The following is an 18,500-nucleotide window of genomic DNA, read 5'->3' on the forward strand; positions in this document are numbered from 1 at the left end:
AAAGTTCAAAACAATACAGACTAAAAAAGAAAAAACTGGTAGCTACTAAATTAATCAATATAGCAAATTTATAACCCATGCCACCTCAGAAAATTTTAATTCATTTGACATGTCAATAATATTGCACACCCAGAAGAGACATACTGCATTCAGGCTTAGGAAAAATATATATTTATGCCATTATATTTGCAGGACAACAACCAAAACAGCAATCTGATTTTATTTAAATTATTTAAATTATTATGCCTCCAGTCAGTCTAAGGTAGGGGTGGGAAACGTTGATCAAAGGGTACAAAGTTTTAGATAGACAGGAGAAATAGGTTTTGAGATCTATTGCCTATCAGGGTAATAGATCTCAGGTATAGTCTCAGGTGACTATCGTGAATAATAATGTGTTGTATATTTCAAAATAACTAATAAAGTAAATTTCAAATGTTTTGTTATAAAAAAAGATAAGGTGATGGAAATGTTAATTACTTGGTTTAACCATGCCATATTGTATACATATATCAAAACCTCACATTTTGCTCCATACATTATGCATATAATTATAACTTAGTCAATAATAATAATAATAAAAATAATTTTTAAAACTCTCTTTGACTCTTGACAATTTGTTTATAATGTGGCTTGGTATAGTCTTCTTTGAGTTGATCTTACTTAAATACTTTTGAACTTCATGAATCTTGTATGTTAATTTTCCTCTCATGATTTGGGAAGTTTTCAGCATTAGTTCTTTAAGTAAGCTTTCTGCCCCATTTCTGTTTTCTATTTGAAACACCCACAATGCATGCATTGATTTGCTTGTTGATATTCCATATATCCTGTAGACTTTCTCTACTCGTTTTCATTCTTTTTTTCTCTCCTCTGTCTAGATGTTTTCAAATGATGTATGTCTTCAGATTTGCTTGTTCTTTCTTCTGTGTGATCAAGTCTGCTGTTAAAGCCCTATATTGTATTTTTTTATTTCTGTCACTGTATTCTTCAGCTCCAGAATTTCTGTTTAGTTCTTTTTTATTATTTCTATTTCATTGTAGAACTTATTTTGTTCATGTATTGCTTTCCTGGTTTACTTGATGTCTGTCTGTGTTCTCTCACTGCTCACAGTTTCTTTAAAACAATTATTTATACTTATTTGCCCAGCAATTTAAAAATATCCATTATTTGGTTTGGTTACTGGAGAGTTATTGGGTGACTATGGTGGTATCATGTTTTCCTCGTTTTTCATGTTCCTTATAGCCTTGTGTTGTCTTCACATTTGAAGAAGCAGTTGTCCCTTCCAAACTTCACAAATTGGCCTTGGTAGGTAAAAAATTTCTTTTGTGGGCAGGTAGGGTGAAGTGTGTGGTTGTTCTACATCCAGATATGTATTCAGTAATGCATAGGAACACAAGTTCTAAAGGCATATGAGGGAGCTGTCTCGGGGGTGGGGCACAGAGGTTAAGTCTGGTGGGTGTGTGTGTATACATGCAGCTACAGTGAATGCCTAGTCTACTGAGCATGCTGGAGCATGTGCCATGGAGGTGGCAGGCACATAATCATCAGGTCTGGTGGGCACTGGGCAAAGCTACAATGGGCACGTGGTTCAATGGGTGCATATGCTTACCTTCAGCAGGTGTCTGGTCCCTTGGTCATATGTGCACAGCTGTAGTGCAGACATGGTCCAGTAGACACCTGAGCATGCAAGTGGTGGCACCATTAAGTGACAGGAACTGTGCAAAGGCACATGTTTTATGGCAGGTTCCTATTCTCAGGCATGAGCATGTGCAGCCTGGCGTTGGCTGCAACTCCAGCAACTCTGAGTCCAGTGTGGGAAGGGGGGTACTTGGCATCTGTGGCGTCAGTGACGCAGCAGCTGGGGTCCATGTCAGAGACCGCAGAAGTCCTTTGCAATGGTAGTTAGGGCCACTGGAATTCTTGGTGTCAACGGCTGCTGAGGTCCACCCACTCTCCCTGTTCCCCCATGAGGGAACCAGTGACCAAGGGGATTCCTTGTGGCACTGTGCCAGTCTGGGGGATGGGACAACACATAAAAAATGCTTCCCACCCCTTTCTATTAGCCATTCATGGTCTCTGCACTCCTATGGATTGCTGCTGCCCCCTAACTGCCTCAGGGCTTCTCCCAGAGCTATCCTTTTCCACAAATATTTGATTTTATCATTGTTTTTGTTTAGGGGTGAGAGTTGGGATCACCCAGTTTGCCATCTTGCTGACATCACTTCCCAAGCAGTTTTTACTTTGAATCTTTTTCTGTATCTGTATCCTCTGCCTGCTATGGTCTCCAGATAGCTTCTTGTCTAGCAATAATATAACCTTCAAATCTGCTCAAATATCACCTTCTGACCACCCCATTTCATACTGCAATCTATTTCCAATTCCTCCCCTACCCCAGCACTGCTTGGCACCATTATTCAAACCTACTTTTCCTTTCTTTAACCCATAGCAATTCCCTCTTTCTAATATATTCTAAATTATTTATTTACTGTATTTATTGTTTGTAGCCTTTCCTACCCAGTACAAATTAGCTCTGTAAGGACAGAAGCTTTCGTTTTGGTCATTGATAATTCACTTGTTTATTGACCAATGCCTAGTGAATGATAATGGAACCAAGGAATGTAGCTATTTGTTAAGGTACTATGGTACTGAATAGAGACTTGAACTGGGATAGTTCATTAGAGTCAGTTGTGTGAGAATATGTGTTCTTCATGGAACCATATTGATAGTAGGATATTGGCTAGTTGACACATACATCTGACGTCTCCTGTATCTCAAATAGACTGTCTAATAGAGACTTATCTATACACCAATAAATTTTAAATAAAAGTACCCAACTCATGACAATTGTGTATCACCCACTTTATGAATCCTGATGCAAAGCAAGAGAATTAGGTGATTAAACTACATGAGTCATCTATTCTTATCTTCTTATCTGCAGAGATGTCCCTTTGCGCTCTCTGATGTCTTTCTATTCCAGGAGTCATTTGACTTTTCACACTTTCCCCATTTCTCCCCTTTCTTTTGCTTTTAATACAAACTTCACTAAAACTAATAAGATAATTTTAATAAAATGAAGAGATGTTTAAAAAATCAAATCAGAAAAAAAACAAAAAATGTTTGATGTTATGGTTTAAATTTTATATAAAATACTTAATTTTACATTATTCTTTTTTATTTTAATTTATTAACATTTATTTATTTTTTTAACTTTTATTTTAAGCTCAGGGTTATATGTGCAGGTTTGTCACATAGTTCAACTTGTGACATAGGGGTTTGATGTACAGATTATTTCCTTACCCAGTATTAAGCCTAGTACCCAATTATTTGTTTTTCCTGATCCTCTCCCTCCTCCCACCCTCCACTCTCCAACAGGTCCTAGTGTGTGTTGTTCCCCTCTATGTGTCCATGTGTTCTCATTATTTAGCTCCCACTTATAAGTGAGAACAGGCAGTATTTGGTTTTCCATTCCTGCATTAGTTTGCCAAGGATAATGGCCTCCAGCTCCATCCATGTACCTGCAAAAGACATGATCTCATTCTTTTTTATGGCTAGTATTCCATGGTGTACATGCACCACGTTTTTCTTTTTCCATTCTACCATTGGTGGGCATTTAGGTTGATTCCATGTCTTTGCTATTGTGAATAGTGCTGCAACGAACATATGCATGCATGTGTCCTTAATATGTCCTTATATTCCCAAAGGAATATAAATCATTCTACTATAATTCTACATTATTCTTTTTTTGTTTATATCTACAATGTAGGGATGTTTTAAATGTCTGGACTAGTGCTTATATGATGGATTTATGTATGTTTGTATATATAACTGTGTGTGTTTGAAGATAACTTATTTCATTTTAGTATATGTTTATTTTGATTTCAAATATATCTGTTATAGAAATTGGGAAAATAAAGAAAAGTATAAATAAAAGTCACAAAATCCCACCATTGAGAGACAATCATTGTTTACATTGTTATTGTATATCTCTCAATTGTTTAAAAATATTTTACTTATTCATTTTATCAAAAAATTATATTTTATATGTTCAAAATTTATATGTACATTCTATTCTATTTATATTATGTATATTCTAATTTATTGCTGAACTTATACAATATATGTCTTATTTCTATTTTTAGACAGATTTAATGTTTACATCAGTCCTTTACCATGGTTTCCCTGTAACTGATGTGGTAGGCAGAATAACTCCTGAAGATATTCACATTCTAATCCCCAGAACCTGTGAATATGTTATATTATGTTCCAGAACTTCCCAGATGTGATTAAGAATATTGAAATGGGAAAATTATCCTGGATTATCTGGGTGGATCCAATTTAAATCACCAGGGTCTTTATATGTGACAGAGGAAGCTAATAATGTAAAAGTCAGAGACAGATTTGAAAATATTATGGTGTTGAATTTGAAAAGGAAAGAAGTGACCATGAGTCAAGGAATGTTGTCAGTCTCTAGGGTCTGGAAACGGCAAGCAAACTGCTTTTTCCCTAGACCCTCCAGAAGTCCCACTGATACCCTGATTTTAGTACAGTGACACTTGTTTTGGACTCCTGAACTCCAACACTAGATGATTTTTTAAAAAATTGTGCTGTTTTAAGTCTCCAAGTTTATGTAATTTGTTATAGCAGCAATATGAAACTAATATATCTGAGTTCTTTGTTCCGATTTATTTCTTGAATATTTGGATCTGATCAAGTAGGATTTCAAGAGTGCTGTGTCCCTGAATTGGTGATTCAGAATGTACATCTTCACCTTTATGGTAAAAGTATCTAAAGGCATCATGTTACTCAGATCTTTTATTGCTCCACTATCTTCTGACAATATCTTTTTCACTGGAGAAATTTTTTCTCCTTTGTACATGACTATGTTTTCCTGCCTGAATATTTTAAGAACTTTTTCTTCATTATTGAATTTTAATAAGATTTACAGGATTATCTCTTTGTGTTAATTTTTTGTAACAATATTTTTACTGCGAAACCTAAAGTTCTTTTCATCTACAGAGTCACATATTATTTTGGGAAAGGTTCCTTCCAATATATGTTACGATAATTATTCTTTATGTTTTGGTTATGCACATAAGGAAAATTACTTAGGTTTATGCTGGATACTCTTCATCTTTCAAACCTATAATGTTTATCATTTATATTTTGTACTAGATCTTTACCTGTTTGGATTGCAAAATTTCCTCAGTTCTTTCTACTATCACCCTGACTATAACTGCACTATAGTCTAATTTTCCCTATGGCTTGTAACATTGCTTTGCCTCTGGAATACTTTACATATTATCCCTCCCCACAGAAATAATCCAGTTTGCTTTTCATTTCTTTTGTTATCTTCTAATCATTTCTTTGAACTTCACTACAACTTTGTTGAGCTTTAATAGATGCTTTGTTTGGTCAACATTTCATGTGGAACTATAGAAAATAGTTCCTCCAACAGTTCATGTGGAACTACTGGTCAAATATCTTCCCTGTCAGTTAATTCTCCTTGTGATGAATTTTCTTCTCCTGACTTTTTCTCAAGTTTATTCAAAAATGTTTTCATGGATTCTATCCACAGGCATACCTCGTTTTATGGTTCTTGCCTTATTGAACTTCACAGATACTATTTTTTTTTATAAATTGAAGGTCCATGACAACCTTGCATGAAGCAAGTGTACTGACTCCATTTTTCCAACAGCATGTGCTCGCTTCATGTCTCAGTGTCACATTTTGATAATTCTCATATTTCAAATTTTATTATTATTATTAATTATGTCAGTTACGGTGATCTGTGATCAGTGATCTTTGATGTCACTATTGTACTTTTTATGAGATGCCATGAACCATACCCATATAAAATCGCAAACTTAACTGAGAAATATTGTGCACGTTCTGAGTGCTCCAGTGACCAGCCTCATCTCTCTCCCTCTGCTCAAGCCTCCCTACTTGCTGTGACACAACAATATTGAAATTAGGCCAAAGAATAACTTCACAATAGTCTCTAAGTGTTCAAGTGAAAGCAAGAGTCCCATAGCTCTTACTTTAAATCAGAAGCTAGAAATGATTAAGATTAGTGACAAAGGCCTGTCAAAAGCCCTGATAGGTCTAAAACTAGGCCTCTTGCAACAAACAGCCAAGGTGTAAATGCAAAAGAAAAGTTCTGGAAGGAAATTAAAAGTGCTACTCCAGTGAACACACAAGTGATGATAAAGCCATGCAGTCTTCTTGCTGATATGGAGAAAGTTTCAGTAGCCTGCATAGAAGATCAAACAAGCCACAATATCCCCTTAAACCAAAGCCTAATCCAGACCAAGGTCCTAATTCTCTTCAATTATATAAAGCTGTGAGAGGTGAGGAAGCTGCATAAGAAAAGGTGGAAGGTAGCAGACGTTGGTTCAAAGTGAAGAAGCAAGTGCTGATGTAGAAACAACAAATTATGCAGAAGATCTAGCTAAGATCATTGAAGAAGGTGGCTACACTAAATGACAGATTTTCAACATAGATGAAACAACCTTTTATTGGAAGAAGATGCCATCTAGGACTTTCATAGCTAAAGATGGGAAGTCAGTGCCTGGCTTTAAAGCTTCAAAAGACACGCTGACTCTCATATTAAGGGCTAGTGCAATTGGCGACTTTAACATAAAGCCAGCACTAAATCTACTCTGCCTGCGCTCCCTAAATGAAGAACAAAGTCTGAATGACAGCACGTATGTTTACAACATGGTTTACTGAATATTTTAAGCCCACTTTTGAGACATACTGCTCAGAACAAAAGATTTCCTTCAAAAGATTACTGCTGATTGACAATGCACTTGATCACCCAAGAGCCCTGATCTCAGAGATATACAACGAAAGCAATATTATTTTTATGCCTGCTAACACCACATGCATCCTGTAGCCCATGGATCAAGGAGTAATTTTGGCTTTCAAGTTTTGTTATTTAAGAAATACATTTTGTAATGCCATAGCTGCCATAGATTGCGATTCCTCTGATGGATCTAGATAAAGCAAATTGAAAATCTTCTGAAAGAGATTTATCATTTCTAGATGCCATTTAAGAATATGTGTGATCATGAGAGGAGGTTAAAATACCAACATTATCAGGAATTTGGAAGAAGTTGATTCCAACCCTCATGGATGACTTTGAGGAATTCCAATGGAAGAAGTCACTCCAGAGGTGGTGGAAACAGCAAGAGAACTAGAATTAGAAATGGAGTCTGAAGATGTGACTGAATTGTTGCAATCTCATGATACAACTTTAATGGGTAAAGAGTTACTTCTTATGGATGAGCAACAAAAATGGTTTTTTGAGATGGAATTTACTCATGATGAAGATTCTAGGAACAATGTTGAAATGATAAAAAGCATTTTGAATATTACATAAATTCAGTTGATAAAGCAGTGGCAGGGTTTGAGTGGATTCACTCCAATTCTGAAAGAAGTTCTACTGTGGGCAAAATGCTATTAAACAAAATTACATGTGTCAGAGAAATCTTTTGTGAAAGGAAGAGTCAGCCAATGCAAATTTCACTGTTGTATTATTTTAAGAAATTGTCATAGCCACTCCAACCTTCAGCAACCACCACCCTGATTAGTCAGCACCCATCGACATTGAGGCAAAGTTCTCACCAGCAAAAAAGATTATGACTCACTGAAGGCCAGATGATTGTTAGCATTTTTAACAATAACGTATTTTTAAATGAAGGTATGTACATTTTTTACATGTAAGGCTATTGCACACTTAGACTAGTTAGTATAGTATAAACATAACTTTTTTTTGCACTGAGAGACAAACAAACAAAAAAAAACATGCCACTCACTTTATTGCAATATTTGCTTTATCGTGTGGCGTGTATCTGGACCTGCAGTATCTCTCAGATATGCATGCGTTTCTTTTTTCTCTTTTTCTTTTTTTTCTTTTTTGAGACAGAGTCTCACTCTTGTTGCCCAGCTGGAGTGCAATGGTGCGATCTCCGCTTACCACAACCTCTGCCTCCCCGGTTCAAGCATTCTCCTGCCTCAGCCTCCCGAGTAGCCAGGATTACTGGCATGCACCACCACGCTCAGCTAATTTTATATTTTTAGTCGATATGGGGTTTCTCCGTGTTGTTCAGGCTGGTCTCGAACTCCCGACCTCAGGTAATCTGCCCGCCTCAGCCTCCCAAAGTGCTGAAATTACAGGCGTGAGCCACCATGCCTGGTCAATATGCCTGTATTTCTTACAGATTTCTCTCTTACCTGGGAAGCATGTATCCTTTCAGTGTTCAGGGTTCACACTAGTCAAAGAGAAAAACTCTGAGGCCACAGGTCCTCAGAGGCTCCCTCAGTTAATCATTACCTTCCCCTTTCTTCAGAGGGTTTACCCTGATAATTTTCTCCCAACTGGATATTGAGTAGGATGCCAGATATGTAAGTAGGATACAACAGAACTTGTGTCCACATAGTTTCCCTGCAAATCTATATTTTTGCAGTTTAGATAAGTCTCTTAAAAAACATTCTGCACTTTTCTTCTGGTAATATCATACCCTAGTTTTTCTCAGTACACTAGCAAAAATTATTCTTTTTTACTCATATATTATGTCTCAACAAAATGTAAACACCTTGAATTTTACTTGTGGTCAATGCAGTTATGTGTTGTATAATCTTTGAATGTGGGAGATTTAGGTAGCTATTTAGGGGGTAAGGAATTACTTGTTATCAACTCCATTTCTGAACTGGGTGTAAACATATGCCTATATAGGTCAGTTTTGGTTTTGTTTTGTTTTGTTTTTAAGACGGAATCTCGCTCTGTTGCTCAGGCTGGAGTGCAATGCCATGATCTCTGCTCACTGCAAGCTCCACCTCCCAGGTTCATGCCATTCTCCCGCCTCGGCCTCCTGAGTAGCTGGGACTACAGGTGCCCACCACCACGGCCGGCTAATTTTTTGTATTTTTTTTTTCTTTTTAAATAGAGACAGGGTTTCACAGTGTAAAGCAGGATGGTCTCAATCTCCTGACTTCATGATCCGCCCACCTCCGCCTCCCAAAGTGCTGGGATTACAGGCATGAGCCACCGCGCCCAGCTCGGTGAGTTTTTAATACGGCAGTCCCTCCTTATTCACAGTTTCTTTCTGTAGTTTATGTTACTTGGGGTCAACCACAGTCTGGAAACAGGTTAGTCCATTACAATAAGATATTTTGAATAGCTGGGCGTGATGGTGGGCACCTGTAATCTCAGCTACTTGGGAGGGGAGGTTGAGGCAGAAGAATCATTTGAACCCAGGAGATGGAGGCTGCCGTGAGCTAAGATCACGCCTTTGCACTCCAGCCTGGGTAACAAGGCGAGACCCCATCTCAAAAAAAAAAAAAAAAAGATATTTTGAGAGAGAGAAAGACCAAATAACTTTTATTTTTATAATTTATTCAACTTTTATTATTTTTATAACTTTTATTAAAGTATATTGTTATAATTGTTCTATTTTAGTATTAGTTACTGTTAATGTCTTACTGTGTCAAATTTTTAAATTAAACTTTATCATAGATATACATATAAGAAAAAACATAGTATATATAGGTACTATCCATGGTTTCAAGCATCCACTGGTGATCTTGAAACATATGCAGAAAAAGGAGAAACTTCTGTATTTTACCAGGCATTTTACAACCTGTTAATGTGAAAGAACTTAACCAAAGTGGGTCACTGGAGATTAAGTTCTTACTAAATTCCAATACTGATCAGCAGTTACTAATTGGCACATACTGGGGTTTTTAAAAATTATTATTAAGTATCTAAGATACATTAAGCTAGTATTTAGTAAACTTCCACCATATCTCAGGCACTATGATGGACATTTTGAAAGTATCAGTTAATAAATAAGTTAAAATCTTTGCCTTTATGAAAGCAGGGTTGTGACAAGCATGAATGCACTTGCATGACCTGAGAGTGACTGTCTCCTTAAATTTTGCAACCTAGATGCCTTGCTGGCCTTACCCTAGGACAGCCATATGACATGAACCTTATGATGTAGTGGGAAAATTGCAACAAACAAGATTAGTGAGTAAACCATTTTAGATGTTGCTAAATTATTTTGGATAAAATAAAGAAGGAAAATGGGATAGTAACTTTTTTAGTGTTTAGGGAAAGGGAAAGAGTTGTACTTTTAGTTAAGGATGTCTAGGGATATTCTCTTCAAGATGGCGGATGTTGAGTATGACTGATGGAAGAGACATAGTGAATTATATGGAGACTTGAGGGGGGAATTCTAGCCAAAGGAACAAGTAAAAAGGCCTTGGGTAAAAGCTTACCTATTACTCTAGAACAACAGAAAGGAGGCCAGTATGGTTGGAGTGGAGTGAGCAAAGAAGAAAGTTGTAGGAAATCAGTGATAAGACTGGGCCCAGATCAATAGGAAAATTAAACCACTATGAGGACTTTGGTTTACATTCTGCATGCTATGGAAAAGCACTAGAGAGTTTTGATTTGAGAATTGTCACGGGTAAACATATTTTAGCAACACTACTCTGCTGCTATCTAGAGAAAAGACATTAGTGTTGCAAGGTCCAAGTGGTGAGGTCAAAAGTCTACTGCAAAAACACAGGAAATGAATGCATGATAGATATATTTTGTATGTAATACTACAGAATTTGCTGTGGGTTTGAATGGAGGGAGAAAAAGAAATTGTGACATTAAGGACGACAAAGTTTTTTGCCTTAGCAACTAGAACATTGTTGTCCCATATTGAAAGGTGAAGACTGTTCTGGTTAGGAAATGGTAGGTTCAAGATGTGCGTTAGACATCTAAATGAAGATGTTAAGTAGTCAATTTTCCCTCTAAGAATCAGGAGTTCAAGAGGGAAGCTCACGTTGGAAATATAAGTTTGACAGTCATCAGCATGTAGATAGTATTTAGATTCATAGCATCAAGGAAGTTAGACTAAATAGAAAATAAAAGAAATCTTGGATTTACTTCTTTGGCTTCTCCAATGTATAGAGGCAGGGAGATGAGGGAATGTCAGCAGAGGAGACTGAGAATAGATGGAGGGAGGAGGAGGGAAGGAAGAGAGCATTATCTTAGAAGCCAAGTGAAGGAGGCATTTCAAAAATGTGTCAAATGTTGTTTCACCAGATATGCCCCAAATCATATGAGGATACTATGGACCTTATTAAAACACAATTCCATTCAAAAAGTAAAGAGGGATATTGCTAAATATTATACTTATTTGTATTTTTACTTTTTGTATTCTGACTTTTGTTCTTCTTGGAATTTTTTTAGCATTTTATTTACTCCTTCACTGGTGCAAGCTGAGGGGATACAAATATGATGATGTGTGCTTCCTGCTATTGAGGAATCTGCAGTCTGAATAATGATCTTATGGTCATTGCATTGATCCATCCTATTACTTTGTAGTATAGGTGAGAACAGAGTGAGGCAGAAGGAGAAAAATAAAAAGCATTCATGGCAAGGCTACTATATTGTTTAAGTGCCCCCAATCTTACCCAGAGAACATTCTCTGAGTTTTATTGACCAGCTGAGTCAAGAGCATCCCATCAGAGGTGGATAACATACTAAATCTCTACTTATGAAATTATTTCCAGTATCCTATTCTCACAAAAAGGCAAGCATCCATCATAGTTGAAATTCAGGTCTGTAATGTGGATTAGAAAGAAGCTAAAATACTGAGTACTAATATTGCAAAGAGTAATCTTCTAAAACGATTTTGTGGGATTCAACACCAAGGTTTTTTTTTTTTTTTTTTTAGCTTTTAATTAAACCTTAATTTGGTTGTGACATTTTGATAGATTCAGACAATTTTTCAGCCTTCCCACAGTGATTCGTTATTCTACCCTTTTGACAGTGTGTTCTTCCCACACACAGAATTTCAGGCATGGGGCCTCAGTTGAACAAATATAATGAGTATCACACAACCTTCAATTTTACGTTTAAATACATTTTTAAAATTATTAACTTTGAAATAATAAAAAAGTGAAAAAATTACTTTTCATTATGAAAGACAAGAACTTAAAATATTTCATTTAAGTCTTTGTGAAAAGTAAAACAAGTAGAAGAAAGAAAGAGAGGGGAAAGTGGGTTTAAAAAAAACACTTATTCAAAGAAGTGTTTTTGAATTTCAACTTCTATATTAGATCCGGGGGTACATGTGCAGGTTTGTTACATGGGTATATTGCATGACACTGAGACTCGGGGTACAAATGATTCCATTACCCGGGTGGTAACTATAGTACCCAATAAGTAGTTTTTCAACCCTTTTTCCCCCTCCCCCCCTCTAGTAGTCTCTAGTGGCTATTGTTCCCATCTTTATGTCCATATGTACTCAGTGTTTAGTTCCCACTTATAAGTAAGAATAGGAGGTATTTGGTTTTCCGTTTCTGCTTTAGTTCCCTTCGGATAATAGCCTCCAGCTGCATCCATGTGGCTGAAAAGAACATGCTTTCATTCTTTTTTATGGCTGTGTAGTATTCCATGGTGTATGTGTACCATATTTTCTTTATCCAATCCACCATTAACAGGCACCTGGGTTGATTCCATGTTTCTGCTATTGTGAATAGTACTGCAGTGAACACACAAGTACATGTGTCTTTTTCAGAGAATGATTTATTATCATTTGGCTGTATTCCCAGTAATGGGATTGCTGAGTCAAATGGTAGTTCTGTTTTAAGTTCTTTGAGAAATCTCCAAACTGCTTTCCACAGTGGCTGAACTAATTTACATTCCCACCAATAGTGTATAAGTGTCCCCTTTTCTCTACAGCCTGGCCAGTATGTTGTTTTTTGACTTTTTATTAATAGCCATTCTGACTGGTGTGAGATGGTATCTCACCGTGGTTTTGATTTGCATTTCTCTGATCATTAATGATGTGAAACATTTTTTCATGTTTGCTGGACACTTTCATGCCTTCTTTTGAGAAGTGTCTGTTAATGTCATTTGACCACTTTTTAATGTGGTTATGTGTTTTCTGCTTGTTGAATTGCTTAAGTTCCTTATAGATAATGGATATTAGACCTTTGTCAGATGCATGATTTGTGAATATTTTCTTTCCTTCTGAAGGGTATCTGTTTAACTCTGTCAATAGTTTATTTTGCTGTGCAGAAGCTTTTTAGTTTAATAAGGTCCCACTTGTCAATTTTTGGTTTTGTTGCAATTGCTTTTTAAGACTTCGTTATAAACTCTCTAAGAACTTTAAATGGTTTTTATATGTCTCTGTTATGGTTTCATCCACTTCCATTCTAGTCTTGTTTTCTAACTAGTTATCTTCAAGCATGTTTAGAATTCTTTAGAAAGGGGAATATAGTCATCACCCAACTATTTTCCATTCAGTTTTAGAATGATCCTAGGTCTAGAGAGTGAGAAAAATAGAGTAATTTCTTATCCTCTGCATGTTTCTCAGAGAGCTAGTCCACCAGCCATCATATTTCAAGCTACACTTAAGTTATAGGCATGGTGGAATGTGCAGTCTCAAGAGTGATACATGAAATATAAGAATAGCATATGCTATAGTCTGAATGTGTCCCCAAAGTTCATGTGTTGGTGGCCAATGTGAAAGCATTAAGAGATGTGGCCCTTAGGAGGTAAGTCATAAGGGCATGGCCTTCATGGGAAACACTGGCAAACTTGGAGCGACAGACCTATGCTTTTGAGGGAAGCCACCTGGAAGACATCCAGATGTATGGCAATATTACTCCTGACTGGGATCGGTATCTGACCAACCAAAAAAACTCCTATAGCAAAAATGATAGAAAGAACCAGAAGTTTAAGGAAGCTAAGAGGCTCTTCAGTAAATCCTCAGTTACCTCAGCAGCTGCATTAAGTGCATTAGCAAGAGTTCAGGACTAGCTCATTTAAAAGAGGGAGCCAGCAGTAGGTATTGGAAATCTACAAAGGATGTACAGCTAACGAAGTACCCTTATATACCAAAGAAATAATTATGCTCTGAACACAACAGCTACCTATGCAGAGCCCTACAGGCCCATACAATACCAAGTGCAAGAGTGCAATTATAACAGGCTTCAGCACGCAGTGCCGGTTGATGATGGTACCACAAGATTCCCATCAATAGACAGCATTTAGAAGGACCCCAGGGAGTTTGCCTGGCATGATCCTGAGTTGCCTAAGGTCATTCACATGCTTCAGCACCAGTTCCCATCTGTTCAGGCAAATGCAGCAGCCTATCTACAGCACCTGTTGCTTGGTGACAACAACGTGAAGATGAGGGTGTGTAGGTTAGGGGGAATCAAGCCTCTGGTTGACCTTTTGGCCACAGAGTTTTGGGATTTCAGAAGAATGCCTGTGGTGCCCTTTGAAACATCATTTTTGGCAAGTCTACAGATGAAAATAAAATAGCAATGAAGAATGTTGGTGGGATACCTGCCTTGTTGTGACTGTTGAGAAAATCTATTGATGCAGAAGTAAGGGAGCTTTTCACAGGAGGTCTTTGAAATTTATCCTCATGTGATGCTGTAAAAATGATGATTATTCATGATGCTCTCTCACCCTTAACAAACTCTGTGATCATTCCACATTCTGGATGGAATAACTCTTCATGATGGCCATAAAATTAAATTTCAGACTTCACTAATTCTGTGTAATATGACAGGTTGCCTGAGGAACCTCAGTTCCATGGGGTAAGAGGCTCAGAAGCAAATGCAGTCCTGAGAGGGGCTAGTGGACTCGCTGTTGTATGTGATCTACACGTGTATGAACACATCTGATTATGACAGCAAGATGGTGAAGAATTGCGTGTGCACCCTGAGGAACCTGTCCTATCGGCTGGAGCTGGAGGTGCCCCAGGCCCGGTTACTGGGACTGAACAAATGTGATGACTTACTAGAAAAAGTTTCCCAGCAAAGACTCTGAGCCAAGCTTCTGGGGGAAGAAAAAGTAAAAGAGGACTCCGCAAGAAGATCAATGGGATGGAGTTGGTCCTATCCCAGGACTGTCAAAGTCCCCCAAAGGGGTTGAGATGCTGTGGCACCCATCAGTGGTGAAGCTATATCTGACTCTTCTAGCAGAAAGTTCCAACCCAGCCACCTTGGAAGGCTCTGCCAGACCTCTCCAGAACCTCTCTGCTGGCAACTGGAAGTTTGCAGGATACATCCGGGTGGCTGTCCGAAAATAAAAGGGGCTCCCCATCCTTGTGGAACTTCTGAGAATGGATAACAATAGAGTTGTTTCTTCCGTGGCAACTGCCTTGAGGAATATGACACTAGATGTTCGCAACAAGGAGCTCATAGGCAAATATGCCATGCGAGACCTGGTCAACCATCTTCCCTGCAGCAACGGTCCCAGTGTCTTGTCTGATGAGTCCAAGGCAGCCATCTGCTGTGCTCTGCATGAGGTCACCAGCAAAAACATGGAGAACACCAAAGCCCTGGCTGACTTGGGAGACATAGAGAAGCTGGTGAACATAACCAAAGGCAGGGGCAACAGATCATCTCTAAAAGTAGTGAAGGCAGTAGCCCAGGTCTTGAATACATTATGGCAATATCAGGACCGCTGGAGCATTTATAAAAATGATGGGTGGAATCAGAACCATTTTATTACACCTGTGTCGACAATGGAGCGAGACTGATTCAAATCATGTCCTTCCTTGTCTACCACCAACCAAAAGACGTCACCCATCGTTCAGTCAGGCTCCAGCAAACCTTCGCCAGTTTACATCAGTTCATATTCCTCACCAGCAGAAGAATTAAATAGACAACTACAGCATCGACAGCTGTATTATAGTCAAGATGACTCCAACAAAATAACTTTGAATCATACAGATTGTATTTGCAGTCTCCTCATAGCTATGAAGACCCTTATTTTGATGACCGAGTTCACTTTCCAGCTTCTACTGATTAGTCAACACAGTGTGGACTGAAATCAATCACAAATTATGTAGACTTTTATTCCATTAAACGAACTTCTTATAGAGCAGAACAGTACCCAGGGTCCCCAGAATCACAGGTGCAGCATCAAGACGCCCCACAGAGGAACTCTTTCTAACTTTGTTCGGATTGAGGTGAAAAGTCCATCTTGCTGATTTGATGATTGAAATGTGAAAGTGAGTGGAAGGAATGAGTGAAGTGCATTTGTTTTTCTTTTTTAAGGAATTATCAAGGAAGTGATGAAACATTTGGGAGAGGACTTTCTAAGCTCTATTTAGGTGTTACATCTAATTACTTGTAGATTCTGTAGCCTGGTGAAGGTGTGGGTGACGTGATGAGAGGTTTGAGAAATGGGTGAAATGAAATGGGGATGTGTAGGTCAAATCAAATTAAAGATGATTTTTTAATGTGAATAAAGTCGTGTTCTGATAGTTTGTACAGAAAAAATAAAATGATGCCCATGTTTTATTGCTATTAGTAAATGTCAAGATTGTATGCTATTATGTCTTGTAAATTTCTTTTGTTGATATAAATATGGAAACGCCACATTGGTTAAGTGCCATCATTTGTAATGCAGTGTGTCACTTGAAAAGAGATTTGAAGAAACTGACAACTTCAAAAACAAATGGGAAGCCCAAGGAACTGCGAGCAATTAAAAACAAACTGCAACACCCTTTGTCTCCACTATGCATAGTGTACTTTGGAAGCACAACGACCAGGCTGGTACTGCAGCACCATGCCCATTCCTTGCCTCGTTCACAGGACGCTTCACTGCCATTTTCTATGCACATGAAAGAAAAATAAATGTGGAAATTTAAAAAAAAAAAAAAAAGGAAGGAAGGAAGGAAGGAAGGAAGGAAGGAAGGAAGGAAGGAAGGAAGGAAGGAAGGAAGGAAGGAAGGAAAGAAAGAGCCAAGAAGTGGGATGGAAAGGGACACTTCTTCAGACTTCCACAATCAGGAAAATGAGTCCAGCCAGGAGGACCCTGAGGATCTGGATGGATCTGTGCGGGGAATGAAACCTCAGAAGACTGCTTCCTCTACTTCCTCAGGGAGTCAACACAGCAGCCATAAAAAGTGAAAGAATAAAAAACCAGCATAGGATTGATCTGAGGTTAAACAAAAAACCATGAGCTGACTGTTAGAAGATACATTCGTGCAGAAGTTTCCAGGTTGTAGAGCCCTGCTTCCCTTCTCTGACCTCACAAAGATAAACATCCTTCACCTGAGTTCGTGGCCATCCACCTCTGCTCTCCCAGACTCAGTGCCTGTGACTTTGAGTAGCTTGTTCTAAATGTGGTGACAAACAAGTCATTTCCATAATACATTGGATCATTTACTTTATGTCATTTTTAGTAATAGAACTGCAGGAAGATCAAGACGTATATAATTCCAGCGAGTTGCTAACTGTACATTTCTCCCTTCTTAGCACGAATGTCTCCCCCTAAACTGGCTGGTACCAGCTTCATCTGTGATACACATCAAGAAATGTTCTCTGGTTTTGTTTTATGTTGAAAGAAGAACACAAATTACATTTCAGATGAAGGCTGTAAATATCTGGCATTTTCTTATATTGCTTTGTGTTTTCTTATTTTTCTCTTGTTTTTATCATCTTATTTTCTTTGGGGTCTTTTTGTAATGCCTTTGTACAGCTCATACCTTCCTGCTGACATATCTGATCATCTCTTTCATGTAGTTTCTAATATTCATAACTGAAAATAATCTGGTTTATCATAAGTAAAATGGGAAATTTGGCTCTTTGGTTTTTTGCAAGGGAAGTATTTAGTAATTACCTATCTTAAATCTTTCTGAGTTGGAAGCAGATTCATGTTCAAGGAACAGGAAAAATGGAAAAACACGTTTAAATCAATCATTTTTAAATAGCTATTTTTATTCTTTTGTATAAATAAAATTTCACAGGCTTTGAAAAAAAAAGAAAGCAAAGACCAAACCTTCACCAAGCACTGAAACTGCTAGCACATTGATCTCGAACTTCTAGCCTTTAGAAGAGTGAGAAATAATTTTTTCAAACTTATTTATGTATTTCATCTATTTATTTAAATAGATAAAATTTTATGTATTTGTTTTATACAACATGATGATTTGAAGTATATATACATAGTGAAATAGCCAAATCTAGCTAATTAAAGATGCATTATCTCACATAATCATTTTTGTAGTAAGTACACTTAGTATTTACTCTGATATGATGATGTATTTTAATACACCATATCGTAATTAACTCTAGTCCCTATGCTGTTTAATAGATCCCTTGAACTTATTCCTTTTATTGAACTATAATTTTGTATTCTTTGACTAACATCTCCCCAACTGCCCCTTCTCCCCACCAACACACAACAGTTCAGCCTCTGGTAATCACTATTTGACTCTCTATTTCTATGAGATCAACTTTTTAAGATTTCACATATGAGTGAATTGTGAGGTATTTGTCTTCCTATTTCTGACTTATTTCACCTAATATAATGTACCCTAGGTGCACCCATGTTATTTTAAATAGCAGGATTTCCTTCTTATTTATGGCTTAATCGTATTCCATTGTGTATACATATCATACTTTCTTTATCTATTTATTTGCTGGTGGACAATTTAGGCTGATTCCATATCCTTTTGTGTGAATAGTGC

At 37.5% G+C, this 18,500-nt stretch overlaps 1 long non-coding RNA gene and 1 pseudogene across 1 annotated transcript in view; one reads left to right on the plus strand and one right to left on the minus strand.

Moving 5' to 3' along the window:
* LOC144333466 (uncharacterized) overlaps positions 1–18,500 on the minus strand; it is a 123,483-nt gene that overhangs the window by 80,560 nt on the left and 24,423 nt on the right. The window lies entirely within an intron of this gene.
* On the plus strand, positions 6,523–17,332 carry LOC712520 (chromatin modification-related protein MEAF6-like; annotated as a pseudogene).

Source organism: Macaca mulatta, chromosome 12, assembly GCF_049350105.2.
Source record: "Macaca mulatta isolate MMU2019108-1 chromosome 12, T2T-MMU8v2.0, whole genome shotgun sequence".
In the NCBI taxonomy this organism is placed as follows: Eukaryota; Metazoa; Chordata; class Mammalia; order Primates; family Cercopithecidae; genus Macaca; species Macaca mulatta.